This window comes from Pongo abelii, chromosome 10 (genome assembly GCF_028885655.2).
Source record: "Pongo abelii isolate AG06213 chromosome 10, NHGRI_mPonAbe1-v2.0_pri, whole genome shotgun sequence".
NCBI lineage: Eukaryota > Metazoa > Chordata > Mammalia > Primates > Hominidae > Pongo > Pongo abelii.
Window position 1 is genome coordinate 46,042,950 of NC_071995.2, and position 15,003 is coordinate 46,057,952.

At 40.4% G+C, this 15,003-nt stretch overlaps 2 long non-coding RNA genes across 4 annotated transcripts in view; one reads left to right on the forward strand and one right to left on the reverse strand.

Annotated features, from left to right (window-relative positions):
- The window catches only part of LOC129049121 (uncharacterized), a 35,656-nt gene extending 32,140 nt beyond the window's left edge, over positions 1-3,516 (reverse strand). For 2 of the 3 annotated variants that reach the window (XR_008511925.1, XR_008511924.1), the window contains exons 1-3: positions 3,311-3,481; positions 2,746-2,892; positions 1,481-1,607 (exon numbers count right to left, since the gene is read on the reverse strand). This is a non-coding gene — a long non-coding RNA (uncharacterized LOC129049121). Of the gene's footprint in view, positions 1-1,480; positions 1,608-2,745; positions 2,893-3,310 lie in introns of all 3 variants that reach the window. The other variant, XR_008511923.1, reaches the window with a different exon arrangement.
- Positions 3,517-3,527: 11 nt separating this feature from the next.
- LOC129049122 (uncharacterized) lies at positions 3,528-14,243 on the forward strand. The gene is made up of 4 exons (XR_008511926.1): positions 3,528-3,849; positions 3,952-4,038; positions 5,339-5,376; positions 14,177-14,243. It is a non-coding gene; the product is annotated as an uncharacterized LOC129049122 (long non-coding RNA).
- Positions 14,244-15,003: the final 760 nt, after the last annotated feature.

Here is a 15,003-nt window from a genome sequence, read left to right on the forward strand (position 1 = left end):
TCAATAACATGAGGTAATATTATCATTTGTAGTCTACTAGCCTTTTAAAGTCTTGAGGGCAAAAAAGAACAAATGGGTGGTCCCTGCCCTTGATTGTTTTATAAGAGCCTAACACAGTTTTTCTGTTTAATGTGGCCATTATGCTTATTTGGGCAAATGGTTATCCCAAATATATGATATGTAGTACAGTCAATTTCTTCCTTAAAAATATGTGTTTTCTCAACTCCTCTTAGATTTTGAGGATAGCGCAAGAATTATTTTACATGGAAAAATGTATGGATTTTGTATTGAGTCAGTGGGATAACAACTTCAATGCTTCTCTTTTTATACTTTTGCCAAGGAATGAAATGGGAATACCAATACTTAAGCTGCTACCGCTGGCAACAACAACAGGCCATCTCCAATGGCGAACACAGCATTATCTATCTTAAAAGAGAGAAAGTTAAATCTATCCACAGTGAAATATTTGAAAATATAAAAACAGAGAGAACATAATATCATAGAAAGAGCCCCACACAATTAACAGACATTAACAATGAAAGGGACAGCAGTGTGTTGGTATAAACAGAACCTCATTTTCCTGAACTCCATTTCAACTTCTCATTCCTATTTCATCTCTTGGCAAAAGTATAGAAACAGGCATCGAAGGTGTTATCCCACACACTCAAGCACTGGTCAAGGCAATGATGATTACATCAGCACTAAGCCTTACAGATTCATTTAGTATTACAAGAACGAACCTTGAAAACAAACCATTTCTATTGTGTCCAGCCCGTGGCCTACAAACCTCTAGGCATTCATAAGCAACTCTCAATATTTCAGTGTTCTAAGAGAAATCACATAGCTACTTAAGTTTGTGCATGCTAAATAAAATCTCGTTTCTTTGTTTTTGGCTGAAATACCAACTCAGGGTGGCAACCGTGGTTATCTTATGCTAACAAAAATGTCTTTGGCTAATATAATAAAAATTGTTCTACTTTGGGAGGCTGAGGCGGGCGGATCACAAGGTCAGGAGATCCAGACCATCCTGGCTAACACGGTGAAACCCCGTCTCTACTAAAAAATACAAAAAACTAGCTGGGCGTGGTGGCGGGCGCCTGTAGTCCCAGCTACTGGGGAGGCTGAGGCAGGAGAATGGCGTGAACCCGGGAGGCGGAGCTTGCAGTGAGCCGAGATCGCACCACTGCACTCCAGCCTGGGCGACGCAGCGAGACTCCATCTCAAAAAATAAATAAATAAATACATAATAAATAAATAAATAAAAATAAAAATTGTTCAAAACATGGGACCCAACGGGGGAAAATAGTAACAGGTTAGGGGTCTTGATGGCCTAACTGCAGTAGTCCAATCTGTCCCCCATTTTGAGGACACTAAGACTTGCAGAGGTGAAACTATTTGCCCAAAACCACTACCCAAGAGAACACTCAGTTCAGCAAAGGTATTTTTAAACCATAGCACATTACATTCTATGCCTGCTTACTTTTTAGATAAAAGAAGAATGTGAAGCCGGTGGCCCGCCTGATGGTGGATAGGTGTGTTTTTCTAAACTTCAGCAGCCTTCTCTTACAATAAGTAACCTCAGTCATTATCCTCAGCCAGGTTTCCTCCTATAAGATAGAAATATTAACCCCTATCTGTTATGGTATTGATAAGAATTGCATGTTAAATCAATCACTCCTTTAACACACTGCAGAAACTTCAGTAAATGCTATCTATTATAATTAGATATGCTAGACCAGTAGTTCTCAAAGTGTGGTCATCAGAACAGCAGCATCATCTGGAAATTTGTTAAAATGCAAATTATTGAGCCTCACCCTAAACCTACTAAATCAGAAACTTTTCAGGTAGGGCCCAGCAATCTGTTTTTTGTTTTGTTTTGTTTTGTTTATTTTGAGATGAGTCTCACTCTGTCACCCAGGCCAGAGTGCAGTGGTATGATCTCGGCTCACTGCAACCTCCACCTCCCGGGCTCAAGTGATCCTCCCACCTCAGCCTCTCGAGTGGCTGGGACCACATGCCATCACGAGCAGCTAATTTTTTGTATTTTTTGTTGTTGTTGTAGAGATGGGGTTTCACCATGTTGCCCAGGCTGGTCTCAAATTCCTGAGCTCAAGCGATCTGCCTGCCTCAGCCTCCGAAAGTTTTGGGATTACAGGCATGAACCACCGTGCCCGGCCCAATGTGTTTTTTAAACCTTTCAGATGTTTCTGACGCAAAGCCAAAGTTTGAGAATTAGGTCCCACCATGACAAAACAAAACTGAAATTCCCCTTAGGATATATTTGTACTTACAAGCATTTTGTTATGTTTATCATTCGCACATTTTAAGGCATAAACTAGCAGTAATATTGGGAATTAATTTTAATAATATGGCTAGCTAAAAACGATGATGGGCAGGAGAATAAAGTCAAGAGAAAGCCTGAACACTCAGTGCCACTCCCTAGGCATGCCAAATGGAGAGCCTGTAGCAGGAAAGATTGTTAGAAGAGAGAGGAAGCACCTGCGTGTGGACAGACAGAGGGAAAAATAATTCTTCCTTAATTATTCAGAAATCTGGGCCGGGCCTGGTGGCTCACACCTGTAATCCCAGCACTTTGGGGGGCTAAGGGGGAGGACTGCTGAGGCCAGGAATTTGAGACCACTCTGGGGCAATGAGGCAAAATCCTGGTCTCAGCAGCAAAATAAATAAATAAATACATAAATTATCTATCTATCTATCTATCTATCTATCTATCTATCCAATTACCTGGAGTGTTAACAACAAAAATTCCAGATCCTTGGCCAGGCAGGTAGCTCACGTTTGTAATCACAACACTTTGGAAGGCCTAGGCAGGAGGATCACTTGCCCCCAGGAGTTCCAGAGCAGCCTGGGCAACACAGGGAGACCGCATCTCTACATTAAAAAACAAACAAAAAAAATAGCCAGCTGTAGTGTGGCGCGCGCCCGTAGTCCCAGCTACTGGGGTAGCTGAGGTGGAAGAATTGCCTGATCTCGGGGAGGTCAAGGCTGCTGCAGTGAGTCGTGATGGCACCACTGCACTCCAGCCTTCGTAACGGAGCGAGAGCCTGTCTCAAAATAAAATAAAAAGTCTGCATTGTATGGTGGAGAAAGGCTGTCTCTGCCTATGTCATTCTTTCTAACTAAACGTCTTGTTTCCTGTTCTCTACCCAGCCTAGCCCTTTGGTTAGTATCTCCTCCTCAACTCCAAAAGTCTCAGGCATCCATTTGGCCAGTATCTTTCAATCCTCAACCTCGCAGAAGTCATTCCCTTTGTGTTCCCTTCGCTCTGGGGCCTTATCCAAATGCGTACATTTTGCCCTTTGACAATTTGTCTTTTTTGTTATTCTGCTTCTCCTTACGGGAAAGCGCTCTTTATGGGCTGTAAAAAAAAAAAAAAAAAGTGCCCCTTTCAGTAACTATCCCCAGCAAGAGTCTAAGGAGCCATTTCTCTTCCACCTCCGGAAATAAGAGCGAACTGCGGTGGGGCGGAGCCAGGAGAACGGCGGCTCTCTCAGCCAACTGACTTGCTTCCCACCGCGCTGAGAATCCTGGGAGGAGAATTTCAGTTTTTTGGCTTTTGGTTTTGTTTTGTTTTGTTTTCCTTCTTGGATAGAAGTAGCACCCTAATCCCTGGGCTTCTGTGCCGTTTAGCATGTGCTTTCCTGGGTCTCAAGGCCCATCGTCTACCTTTCTCTGTCCAGGCAGCTCTGGAAGAGTGGAAGAGTGGCTCACCCATCTCTGAAAAGGAGATTCCCCAGTACTGTGAGCCACCGTGTGAATTTGGGACTCTCGTGGCCTCCTGAGGGCCCCTCCAGCTCCCCTGGTGCCTTCTGCCCATGTCACTATGAGGTCCTCCTGTTATGAGCCCACACGTCTAGGGTGGGAAAGATTAAGAATTTTTGAAAATTCTTAATCTTTTAAATAATTCTTAATCTTAATTTTTGTTTTTAGAAGAACCGGGAATGGCGGTTTTCTGAAGACAAACGTTTTCCTAAAAATGGAAGAGGCAGAAAAAGACCCATTATACCATCAGTGCAGGTAAAGTGAACAGAAGGAAGATGGAATAAGCAGAGGATATGTTGCGCATTCCATTTTCTTTGGGAAATTTTCCCTTTCTTTTAGGAAGTGAAAAACCCCTACTTTTTGGTGACTACTAGAGGAGCAATCCTCCTTGGAATCTTAACTTATTTGGGGGCTCTCTCCCTTCCCTCACTTTTTTTCTCTTTCTGAAAAAGGTCTGCTTTAATTTCTTCAGAGTAGGTGATTTCATTTATAAGGCCTTAGGAATATGCACACTCTATTTTTTTTAGTCTGTAGCAGCGGTCCCCAACCTTTTTGGCACCAGGGACCACTTTTGTGGAAGACAATTCTTCCATGGATGGGGGCGTTGGGGAAAACGGGGGTTGGGGAGATGGTTTTGGGATGAAACTCATCATCAGGCCTTAGAGTCTCATAAAGAGTGGGCAGCTTAGATTCCTCACATGAGCAGTTCATGATAGGGTGCTGATCCTGTGAGAATCTAATGTCGCCACTGATCTGACAGGAGGCAGAGCTCAGGAGGTAATAATGCTGGCTGCCCACCACCTGGTGTGCTGCCTGGTTTCTGACAGGTACCGGTTGGTGGTCTGGAGGTTGGGGACCCCTGGTCTGTAGTACTTTTTGTATTTTCTACATTCTATGCAATGCACTTATATTAATGAGTCAGAAAAGTAGGATATAACTATTATTTAAAAAGAAAAATAACTGTTGAAGTTCAGGAGCTGCAGACAGGACAGAATTAGTTTATCTAATATATTATTTCGAAGTTTTTAGGACTAGGGATAAAACTTCTTCAGTTTTATCCAACTGTAGGCATTGCTGTTATTATTGGTGCATGATGAAGAGACTTGGTACTTGTGTCTTAGGGATTTTAAGGCAACTGGATCATGGAGAAAAGACCCATTTAGGTGACGGGCTTATGAAGAATGGCTATATGTAAGCAACTAGTGGACTAGGAGAAAGTAGCAACTGTATCTGAAAGTTTATAAGCATCAAAATAATAACTCAACAAAACAAACGCTTTGTAATGTAAATCACATGTAGCCTGATCCCTGACTTCTAGAAAGTCATATTTTAGAGTTCTAAGACATGAGATGAAGGATATTTTACCCTCTTCTGGTTAATTAAGGCCCTCAGATACTCTTCCTGAAATTCAACTTTTTTGCTAATGTTTAAAAATACATTTTTCTCTCCAAAAGCTTCATAGAAGCCCTAGAGACTTTTTCCCCATTGGTTTTTAAAAATAGTTTAAAACATAATTATAAACTGTAAATTTTATTTATTCTTTTGATGGTTGAAGAAAGCAGCATATAAGACAGTAGGACAAGTATGATGAAGGTGAGTATTTCCCAAGCATCCAATAAGGGAAATTAGAAGTGAGTGGTGGAGAAAGAACATCTCAATGTTTCTGAAATCTGAGAAATATGGAAGCTGGTAAGTGAACAGGAATCCAGTGTTAGAGGAAAAACTTACCAAATATTTCCATATAGCAAAAATGTTGGGTTGATTTTAAGTTGAGAGTTGTCCTTTGAAGTATTGGCCCATCAAAGCTGCTATTATAGCAGAGCCGTCTGGTTTTTGAGGGACAAATTTGCTTCTGGTGGTGATGGAGGTGGGGGTTGAAATATGTGGGATTTGTTTCCAGGACTTGCTGTCATCCTGTGGCAATTAGTACTAGATCAATATTTACCTAGCACAGTGTATTAATAGAATTCTCTGTTTTAAAGAGTATAACTTCTGAACCAATTTAGGTGCTTTGTAAAGTTAGCTCTTTTATCTGTTAAGTTTTGTAGCAGGCTTGTGGTTACAGTATTGTTACATGATTCATATTTCTAGCCTAAGTCCATGGATCCATGAGTTTATTTATTTTGGGATTTGTAAAGAAGGCTGTGTCTCTTTGTGGCATACTTGTATATATTAGTGGGAAAAAAACATTTTTGTATACTATTTATCTGTAAAAGTAATTTTAGAGGTCTTGTGTATATGGTTATATAGAATCTTTCCCCAGTAATGGAGGAGGTGGCGAGAGGTCTGTGCATGAGCTTTAGGGCTTCTAGTACATGTTACATTGTTCCGTAAGACTTCACTTACAAAACACAAATTCAAAAATAAATTAAGAATTGTAAGACGGCAACTTCAGCATTAAAACCCAAGCTTGAAGCCCTGTGTAGTAACATGCCCATGAAGCCAGCCTTGCTGATTATATTAAAAGATTCTTCTCCAATGGATGAAGGATATCCATTGCTTATATATTCCTGTTGTGTGATTTGTCTTGTGCAAAATGAAAGGCTCATTCACACTGATGACATTTGAAGTGTTTCTCTTTGCTGCAACTGCTCATTGGTTACCTAAGGATAGAGAAATTGTCCTGTACTCATTGGTTACATTCATAAGATGTCTAATATAAATTGTCTCATGTGCCTGACAGATGAAAGATCAATACATGCTTTTCCACATTCATAGGGATTCTCCCCATTATATACTCTTATGTGCAGTAAATGAAGGATTATATTGGAAGGATTTTTTGTACTGATTACATTCATAGGGCTTTTCACTAGTGTGGTTTCTCATGTTTTCTAAGGGATGAAGTAATACTAAAGGCTTTCCCACCATCTTTGCATTCTATTTTGTATTCTCTTGTATACAGTAAGGGAAAAGCTGTAATCAATATGTCCCCAGTTTGAGCTCCCCAGTTTGAGCTCTCGTGTACATCAAATGTGAGTGCTTCCTGAATATTTTTCCAATATAATCATGACAGTTACAGGGTTTTTCCCCAGTGTGAATTCTCATGAACACAATGGGAGTAGAACTTACACTGAAAACTTTTCTGTATCAATCACATTTATAGAGATTCTCCTCAGTATTCTCTTCTCTCCTGTAAGGACAGATCTAATGCTAAAGACTTGAAAATGCTACTTACAGTCATTGTGTTTTATTCTAATATGAATTATAATATGTATCCAAAGGGATGAGTGATAACTGAAGGCCTTCTGCAGTCCTTACATTCATAAGGTTTATCTCCATTTTGTATTCACATGTACCTCAGAAATTAAGAGTTACTACTGAAACATTTTTCATATTAGTTATATGCAGAGCAGAAAATTCACCAGTTTGAATTTTCTTGTGTTGAATAAGGTTAGATCTTGCACTGATGATATTCATTGAGTGTTTCTCTAAGATGACTTATCTCCATTTTTGCACAATTGTGTTGACTTTTACGTTTTACCTAAAGATGTCCTACTTAAGATTTGACCCTTTGATTTTTAAGTAGAACCTACAAATATGAATAGGTACTTGGGGAATTTCATCTTCTGTCATCAACTCATCTTCTTTCTCTAAACAAGAGATCAAACGGAGCTTGCCCATATGATGCCCAAGTGATACCACGTTGGTAGTTCTGCTGTATCTCATTCCTGTGCAGGTTTCACTGAGATGAGTCCAGTAAAGGCCTCTTCATTGAAGGTCACTGAGTCCTGTGATTAGCTTGTCAGCAGCCCGGCAGCCAACCCTTCGTTTCTTGCATTTCCCATTTGGTGACAGGGAGGGTCCTGAGCAAACCAAATGCTAGTTAAGGGCAGATAAATAACGGCCATCCTGTGAGTTTGACTGTAAATCTTGAAATTCAGAGCAGTGGGAACTCAAACATACCCTCTTTTTGCTCTCACAGTCCATTTGGGGCAAGGATCTTAGACTTTTTAGGTGGCGTCTTCCCACTGAACTGTGATTTTTCAGATGAAGACAGTACTCAAAAGTTGAAATTTAGTACAATTAATAATTTTTATTGCTTCATCAAAGATATTGAAAATTAAACTTGCTTTTTTTCTCTTCTTCCCTGTGAGTGTGTGGTGATGAAGAATACAGTGATTTATGCTAGGAGGCCAGAATTTTGCCCACTGTTGGTTTTGTGCCATCAGTGTAAATGTCAACATAGGTGGGTAATGTCTTAGAATTATTATGAAAATAGTTTTGACTTTGTGTTATTTCCTCCAAAGTGTTTGGTTTCCTTACGAGTATAAGGACAGTATTCTGAGAATCGCTGCCCTAGAGAATTGTAAGGCCTTTTCTTTTGCTTTCTAATCTTTTTCATGCAGAGAAGGCATTAAGCTTTAGTGAATTATTCAGTATCTCCTTTTTTGTGTGTGTACAATCGCTTATCCAGTTGTATGGAAATATCGTATTCAGATTACAACCCATAGAAGAGATTTTACAAGCCATGTAGACCAATTACTAGTCATTTTTAAATGTTCCTCTTATTTCTGGCCTCAATGCAATCATTTGAATCTTATCATATTTATTTGTCTGCTTCCAAGTTTTTTTTCCATATCTTTTCCCAGTTATCTTACACAGTTTGATTATGTTGTCTGACTGTGGTTTTCTTTAAGTTGATACATTTGGGTTTTGCTGTACTTCATGGATCTGTCAGTTTATGCCTTTTACCAAATTTGGGAAGTTTTCAACCATTATTTATTAAAATATAAATTTTCTTCTATTCCAATGTCTTTCTCTTCTCCTTCTGGAACTTTTGTAACACAAACGTGTTTTTTAAAAAATAATATCTCAGAGGTCTCTGATTCTTTTTTTTTAAAATTATACTTTAAGTTCTGGAGTACATGTGCAGAATGTGCAGTTTTGTTACATAGGTATACACGTGCTATGGTGGTTTGCTGCACCCATCAACCCATCACCTACATTAGGTATTTCTCCTAATGTTATCCCTCCTCTAATCCCCAGTCCCCCGACAGGCCCCGGTATGTGATGTTCCCCTCTCTATGTCCACGTGTTCTCATTGTTCAACTCCCAGTTATGAGTGAGAACATGTGGTGTTTGGTTTTCCGTTCTTGTGGTAGTTTGCTGAGAATGATGGTTTCCAGCTTCATCCATGTCCCTGCAAAGGACATGAACTCATCCTTTTTATGGCTGCATATTCCATGGTATTATGTGCCACATTTTCTTTATCCAGTCTATTACTGATGGACATTTGGGTTGGTTCCAAGTCTTTGCTATTGTGAGTAGTGCTGCAATAAACATATGTGTGCATGTGTCTTTTTAGTAGAATGATTTATAATCCTTTGGGTATATACCCAGTAATGGGATTGCTAGGTCAAATCTGATTCTAAAAGAATTGCTTTTTTCACTTTTTTCTTCTGTTATTTATTTTTTAATTTTTTAATTTTTTGAGACAGTGTCTTGCTCTGTCTCCCAGGCTGGAGTGCAGTAGTTCGATCTCAGCTCTTGGCTCACTGCAACCTCCACCTTCCGGGTTCAAGTGATTCTCCTGCCTCAGCCTCCCAAGTAGCTGGGACTACAGGTGCATGCCACCATGCCTGGCCAGTTTTTGTATTTTTAGTAGAGATAGGGTTTCACCATGTTGGCCAGGCTGGTCGTGAACGCCTGACCTAAAGTGATCTGCCCACCTTGGCCTCCCAGAGTGCTGGGATTACAGGTGTGAGCCATGGTGCCTGGCCTTTCTTCTGTTTTTCAGATTGGATACTTTCTATCTCCAAGTTCAGCAACTCTTTATTCTGTCATCTCTATTCCGCTATGAGCCCCTACAGTGATTTTACTATTTCTGTTACTGAAATTTCTAATTATGAAATTTATTTGGATCTCTTGTGTGTGTTTTTTTGTTTTTTGTTTTTTGTTTTTTTTTGAGACAGAGTCTCACTCTGTCACCAGGCTGGAGTGTAGTGGCGCTATCTCGGCTCAGTGTAACCTCTGCCTCCTGGGTTCAAGCGATTCCCCTGCCTCAGCCTCCTAAGTAGCTGGGACTACAGGCCTGTGCCACCACACCTGGCTAATTTTTTGTGTTTTAGTAGAGACGGGGTTTCACCATGTTGGCCAGGATGGTCTCGATCTCCTGGCCTTGTGATCCGCCCGCCTCGGCCTCCCAAAGTCCTGGGATTACAGGCGTGAGCCACCGCGCCCAGCCCTGATTCTCATCAATCTTAGCATGTACAACTAGGGGTGAGATAAGAACCTCCATACCCAAACTTTAATGTGCCCTTTCTCCAGCCCCCCTCATTTTCTTGGTTCTCTACTCACTCTTTGGTTCCTGGGGTTCCTCACTCCTGGGTTTCTGACCAGAGCATTAGCTTCCCTGCGCTGTTGACAGGGTTCTCTGCCGGATCTGCCACTCTCACACTTGCCTATCCTAGGGTAGGAGGCAACAGGCTTTGCCTCTCAGGGGCCATCTCATTGCTGGTGAAGAGAGGGAGGGCACAGATTAGTTGCTTGTACTTCCTTGGTGTACAGCAGGGAGAGTCTATAGGGCTTTTACCCACATGTTGACCATCAGTTGGCTGGTGGGAAGGGGAAGGTGTGCTGGTTGTTTGCTGGCAATCCCTTGGAGTAGGATAAAATAAAAGATTCCATCCCTCCTCCCGTCACCATCCCAGTTTTCCATTCTTAAAACTAGAGTAATTGATTTTTCTTGGGACTTTTTCTTTCTAGGCCCATTGACAACCATTGGCAGTTCTGGTTTTTAGGTTTTTAGGTTGCACTGCTGCCCAGGCTGGGATATGTGAGGCAAAACAAACCCTGGAGAACTTGCTGCTACATTTTCCTTATGTCCTGAAATCCTTATCCAGTCATCTTGCTTTTATCTGCCTTTCAGAGTCTTCTGGTAGTTGTTCTATGTGTTTTAGTTCTAGGTTTTTAGTTGTAGTTAATGGGAGACGTGGGAGGTGATTAATCCATCTTATCTGGAAATGGAAGTCTCATCTGTCTATCTTTTTATTAAAACATGGTCTTCATCACTACAATAGGCAAAAATTATTGCTTATTTTGTATCTTAATTATAGCTGAAGAAGGAGATTGTTTTTCATATATTAACCATAGTTTTCATTTATCCACTGGTTAATTTTGGGATTTACTCTTAATTTTGGGATTAATGCTTAGACTTCTTTTTGGGAGAATATTCTCTAGTTTGCCTTTGTACACTTGTTTTAAGATTTTTTAATGTACAAATTTTAAGGTTTTTACATAATCTTCCATCAGTAATTTCCACTGTTATTTTTTCCATTACTTTTAAGCTTAGAAAATCCTTCTTCTTCCTGAAGTCAAATAAATATTCATACAAACTTTTCTCTGCTTTCATTTTCTATGTTTAAGTCTTTGATCCATCTTAAGTTTATTGGTGTGTGGTGAAACATGAGTATTTACTTTAAAATTTTTCAAGTTGTAAACTATCAGATCTTATATATTTCTCATTAAAAATTATTCTTTTTGTGTGTGTGTGTGACAGAGTCTCACTCTGTCAGCAGGCTGGTGTGTAGCGGCGCGATCTCGGCTCACTGCAAGCTCCGCCTCCCGGGTTCACGCCATTCTCCTGCCTCAGCCTCCCAAGTAACTGGGACTACAGGCGTGTGCCACCATGCCCGGCTAATTTTGTTTGTATTTTTAGTAGAGACGGGGTTTCACCGTGTTAGCCAGGATGGTCTCAATCTCCTGACCTCGTGATCCGCCCGCCTCGCCTCCCAAAGTGCTGGGATTACAGGCGTGAGCCACCATGCCTGGCAAAAGTTATTCTTAACATGTTAAAAGTTCTAATGATAAACAGATAAAAGCTCCGTGGTCTTTTTTAAAAATATAAAATGGTTTTAAAGACTGGGCTTCAATTTAAAGATGTACATTTGCTTTTCAGATTGAATTTAATAAACAGCCCACTTCTGCAACAAGAGGGCTACTTTTTTGCCTTTATTTTTATTTTTAATAATTCTATTTATGAGGTATGATATGATATTTTGATACACGTATTTAATGTGTGATGATCAAATCAGGGTAATAGGGTTACTTTTTCAGTCTGGTCCTTGGGAGACAGAAACCACATGGTAATTTAAATAGGGAAAGGTAATATAAAGAATTTTTAAGCAATGATAGAAGAGTAACAAGCAAGAACGAAGTTGGGATGGGAGTTTAGACCTTGTTGAAGAATATATAGTTGCAGCCCACTGGATGGAGGAGAGGTTTGCTGGTTTGCCCAGGCTACAGCTGATCCCTATTCACTGGGCAGGCAGGAATCACCTTCTGGGGTACTAACAAAACAGGCTGATAAGTAGGCATGGAGAGAGTGTCAGGTGTGCTACTTTAGGCATTCCTGGAACCAGGAGCTCGAGATACCACCCTTTTTGGGAATCTAGTGTACTTTTGTATATGACTTGGACCAGGATGTCTAAGAGCAGCTATGTGGAACAAAGGCAGGGCAGCAAGCCCTGTAATGACCCTGGTTGGTGTGTACTCAAAACTGGAGAAAGGGTGTGGGAAACAGCAACCTGGGCCAGAGAGGCATTTGCTGGGAGTGGAGGGGGAAATAGAGGCAGGATGTTCTGTCTTGTTCTCCATAGCTCAAAATACTAGACCACTTGAGGGGTTCCCTCAAGCCATACAAAAACAGGCAGCAGACTGGACTTAGCCTATAGGCCACAGTTTTCCACTCTCTGTTCTAGGAACCTGGTGATGGAGAGACCAGAGATAACTAGCGAGGAAAACCCCTTCTTCCTGCAGCGTCTCTACAATGGGCTTTACTGACAAATTTTAACAGCTTGCCAGCTAGGAAATGTAAAATATTTAAAAGGTCCAGATCTGTTTTCACGTATCAGGCAACAAAGGGTGAATTTGATGCTGAGAGACAATACATTGGAAACTGGCATAGCTGGTGTGGTAGAAATTATGGTAGGGGAAGCATGGTTGCTTGAGCAAAGCTTTGATTAATGAGAAGATGTGAGAAAAGAGCTGATATGGCAACTTTTCTTTTCTGGATGGAAGATAGAAAAGGAGTATCCTTGTTGGGTTTACCTATGAGGTATGAGAATGATCATTCTGAACTTTTCCTTAGGTGAGGTGTTTATGTTCTCTTCTGTAAAATGTGAATAACACTATTCACCTGCCAGTGGTGTTGAAAGAAGTACTGATAATTTAAACACAATGCCTGATGAGTAGGCCTTCAGTAAATGGTAGCTATTCTTCCCTATATGGATCAAAAGCTGAGAAAAAGCCATAGAAGCCAGAGCTGGGTTAAAACAGAAAATCCATATGATTTCCCTAGGAAATGGAGAATTTAGTGTCTTTTGAATAGAAATATTTAGAATTGGAATTTTGAAGAAAAAATGGAAGAAATTATGTTATTATGCAGTGTAATTATGGAACGTATTGTGAACTGGGAATGAAAATAAGGTTTGCTATTGGTTATATTCTTTAGCATGGACATGTGTTTTCATGGTTACTTAATTTGGTGGAGAACAAATTTTAATTAATGAATTTGGATTTTGTGGACTTTCAGGTTTTTAGAGATTGGATATAAATAAGATTCTCTGAGGTGGGGATGTAGTACCATACAACATAAAATTAGGCATGTAGGTCTGAGATGTTTTAGTTCTCAGACTACAACAGCAGTTGCTTATATATGGTAAATGATTTTCTGTGTTTCTGCTTTGGCTTCATTTGTGCAGTATTCTGGGATTCTGACAAGGGTGGATGTCTGGGGCATCATTCAATTCTGTTATAGTAATCTCCAGACTATCTTGCTCTGGAACTCAAAGCAGAAGGATATAGGTTAGACATCATTCCCAAGTATCCTTCCTCCCTACAACCCTCTCACCCCGACCCACAAAACTTAATGAAATTAAGAGCTATTGCTCTTTCTCACAAAAGGTTGGTGCTGTCCTCTTTAGGTGATAACTTCTGATTTATAATCATAGACCATTAAAATTCAAAGAGATACTTCAGGCTTGTCTTTGTGGAGCTGGGGTTGGTATCTCTGGATTAGTGGTGTGGTGCTGGTTTTTACTGACTTTTTTCCTAAAGAAATCACTTTTCTGAAGTATCTTTTCCTTTTGGGATGTCAGAAGAAGAGAGCTGCCAAGTAGATTTCTTCCAAAGAGGGAGGAAAGAACTCTCAAGGGATTGGTGATTTGGAAAATATCTGTCAGCTAGCTTTCTTGCCCTCTGAGCCAGCTGAGTGGCAAGTGGGGCATTTGTTTCCTGCTCTTATTAAAAAAAAGTATTCCTCTAATACTTACAGCATATTTATACAGAGATCTATACAAAAATGAATGGTTATATATATAAATGAAAATGTTTGCTTTTTTGCTGTTGATGTTTTTTATTTTTTTTTCATTTATTCGTTTTCCTTTGATTTCAGCCTCTCCCAAAAGTTTCGACTTGGCCTCCCTTCTGATCACAGGGGCATCAATAAACATGGTTGGTTGATTTTGTTCTTGTCTTTCATGATTATACCATTATGTACAGTCAGTCTGTTTTTCTGTGGATCAGCTGACTTCAAGGGTCTGACTTCACTCATTTTCTTCCTTATTTTCAAAGCAAACAGTTATGCCTCTTTTTTATCTGGTGTTTGCCCCATCCTGTGGCCAATGGTCTCTGCAACCAGGAGGGGTAGCGACTATACAAATGGGAGAAATCCTGCTTAATGTGGTCCTGCCTTTCCATCTGGCAATCCTTCCTGGGTGCACTGTCCCTGCGCTGATGCAGTAGTCCCCTGCCCATGTAAATCCTCAGGGTCACATTACTGTGCCCTGATTTTAAAGATGGGAAAAGGTACAGTGAGTGTCTTTAGATACTCTTGAATCTGAGCAGCTCTGAACTGTGATTATGGAGATAAACTAGCCCCTGCTTTATGGTGGAGATACATAATAGGGAAAGGGTCAACCTTAGAGAAAAGAAAACCTAACACAGTACTTAAGAACTTAGGCCTTAGGATTAAGACTTAGGTTTGGTTCCAGACTCTACCACTTGCTACCGTGTCACCACTTACAGCTCTGTCATTATCACTAGTTGTCCTTCCCAACGTCCCTTACCTACCTTTTCAGTCCCATCTCCTGCTACTTCCCTTCTCATTGTCTACCCTCTCCCTGCCCCTCAACACACACCTGTGTTTTAACCAGATAGAACTACCTGGAAGCTTCTTAGAAGGTAAAACCTCTAGCCCTATCTTCAGACCTATGAATTGCA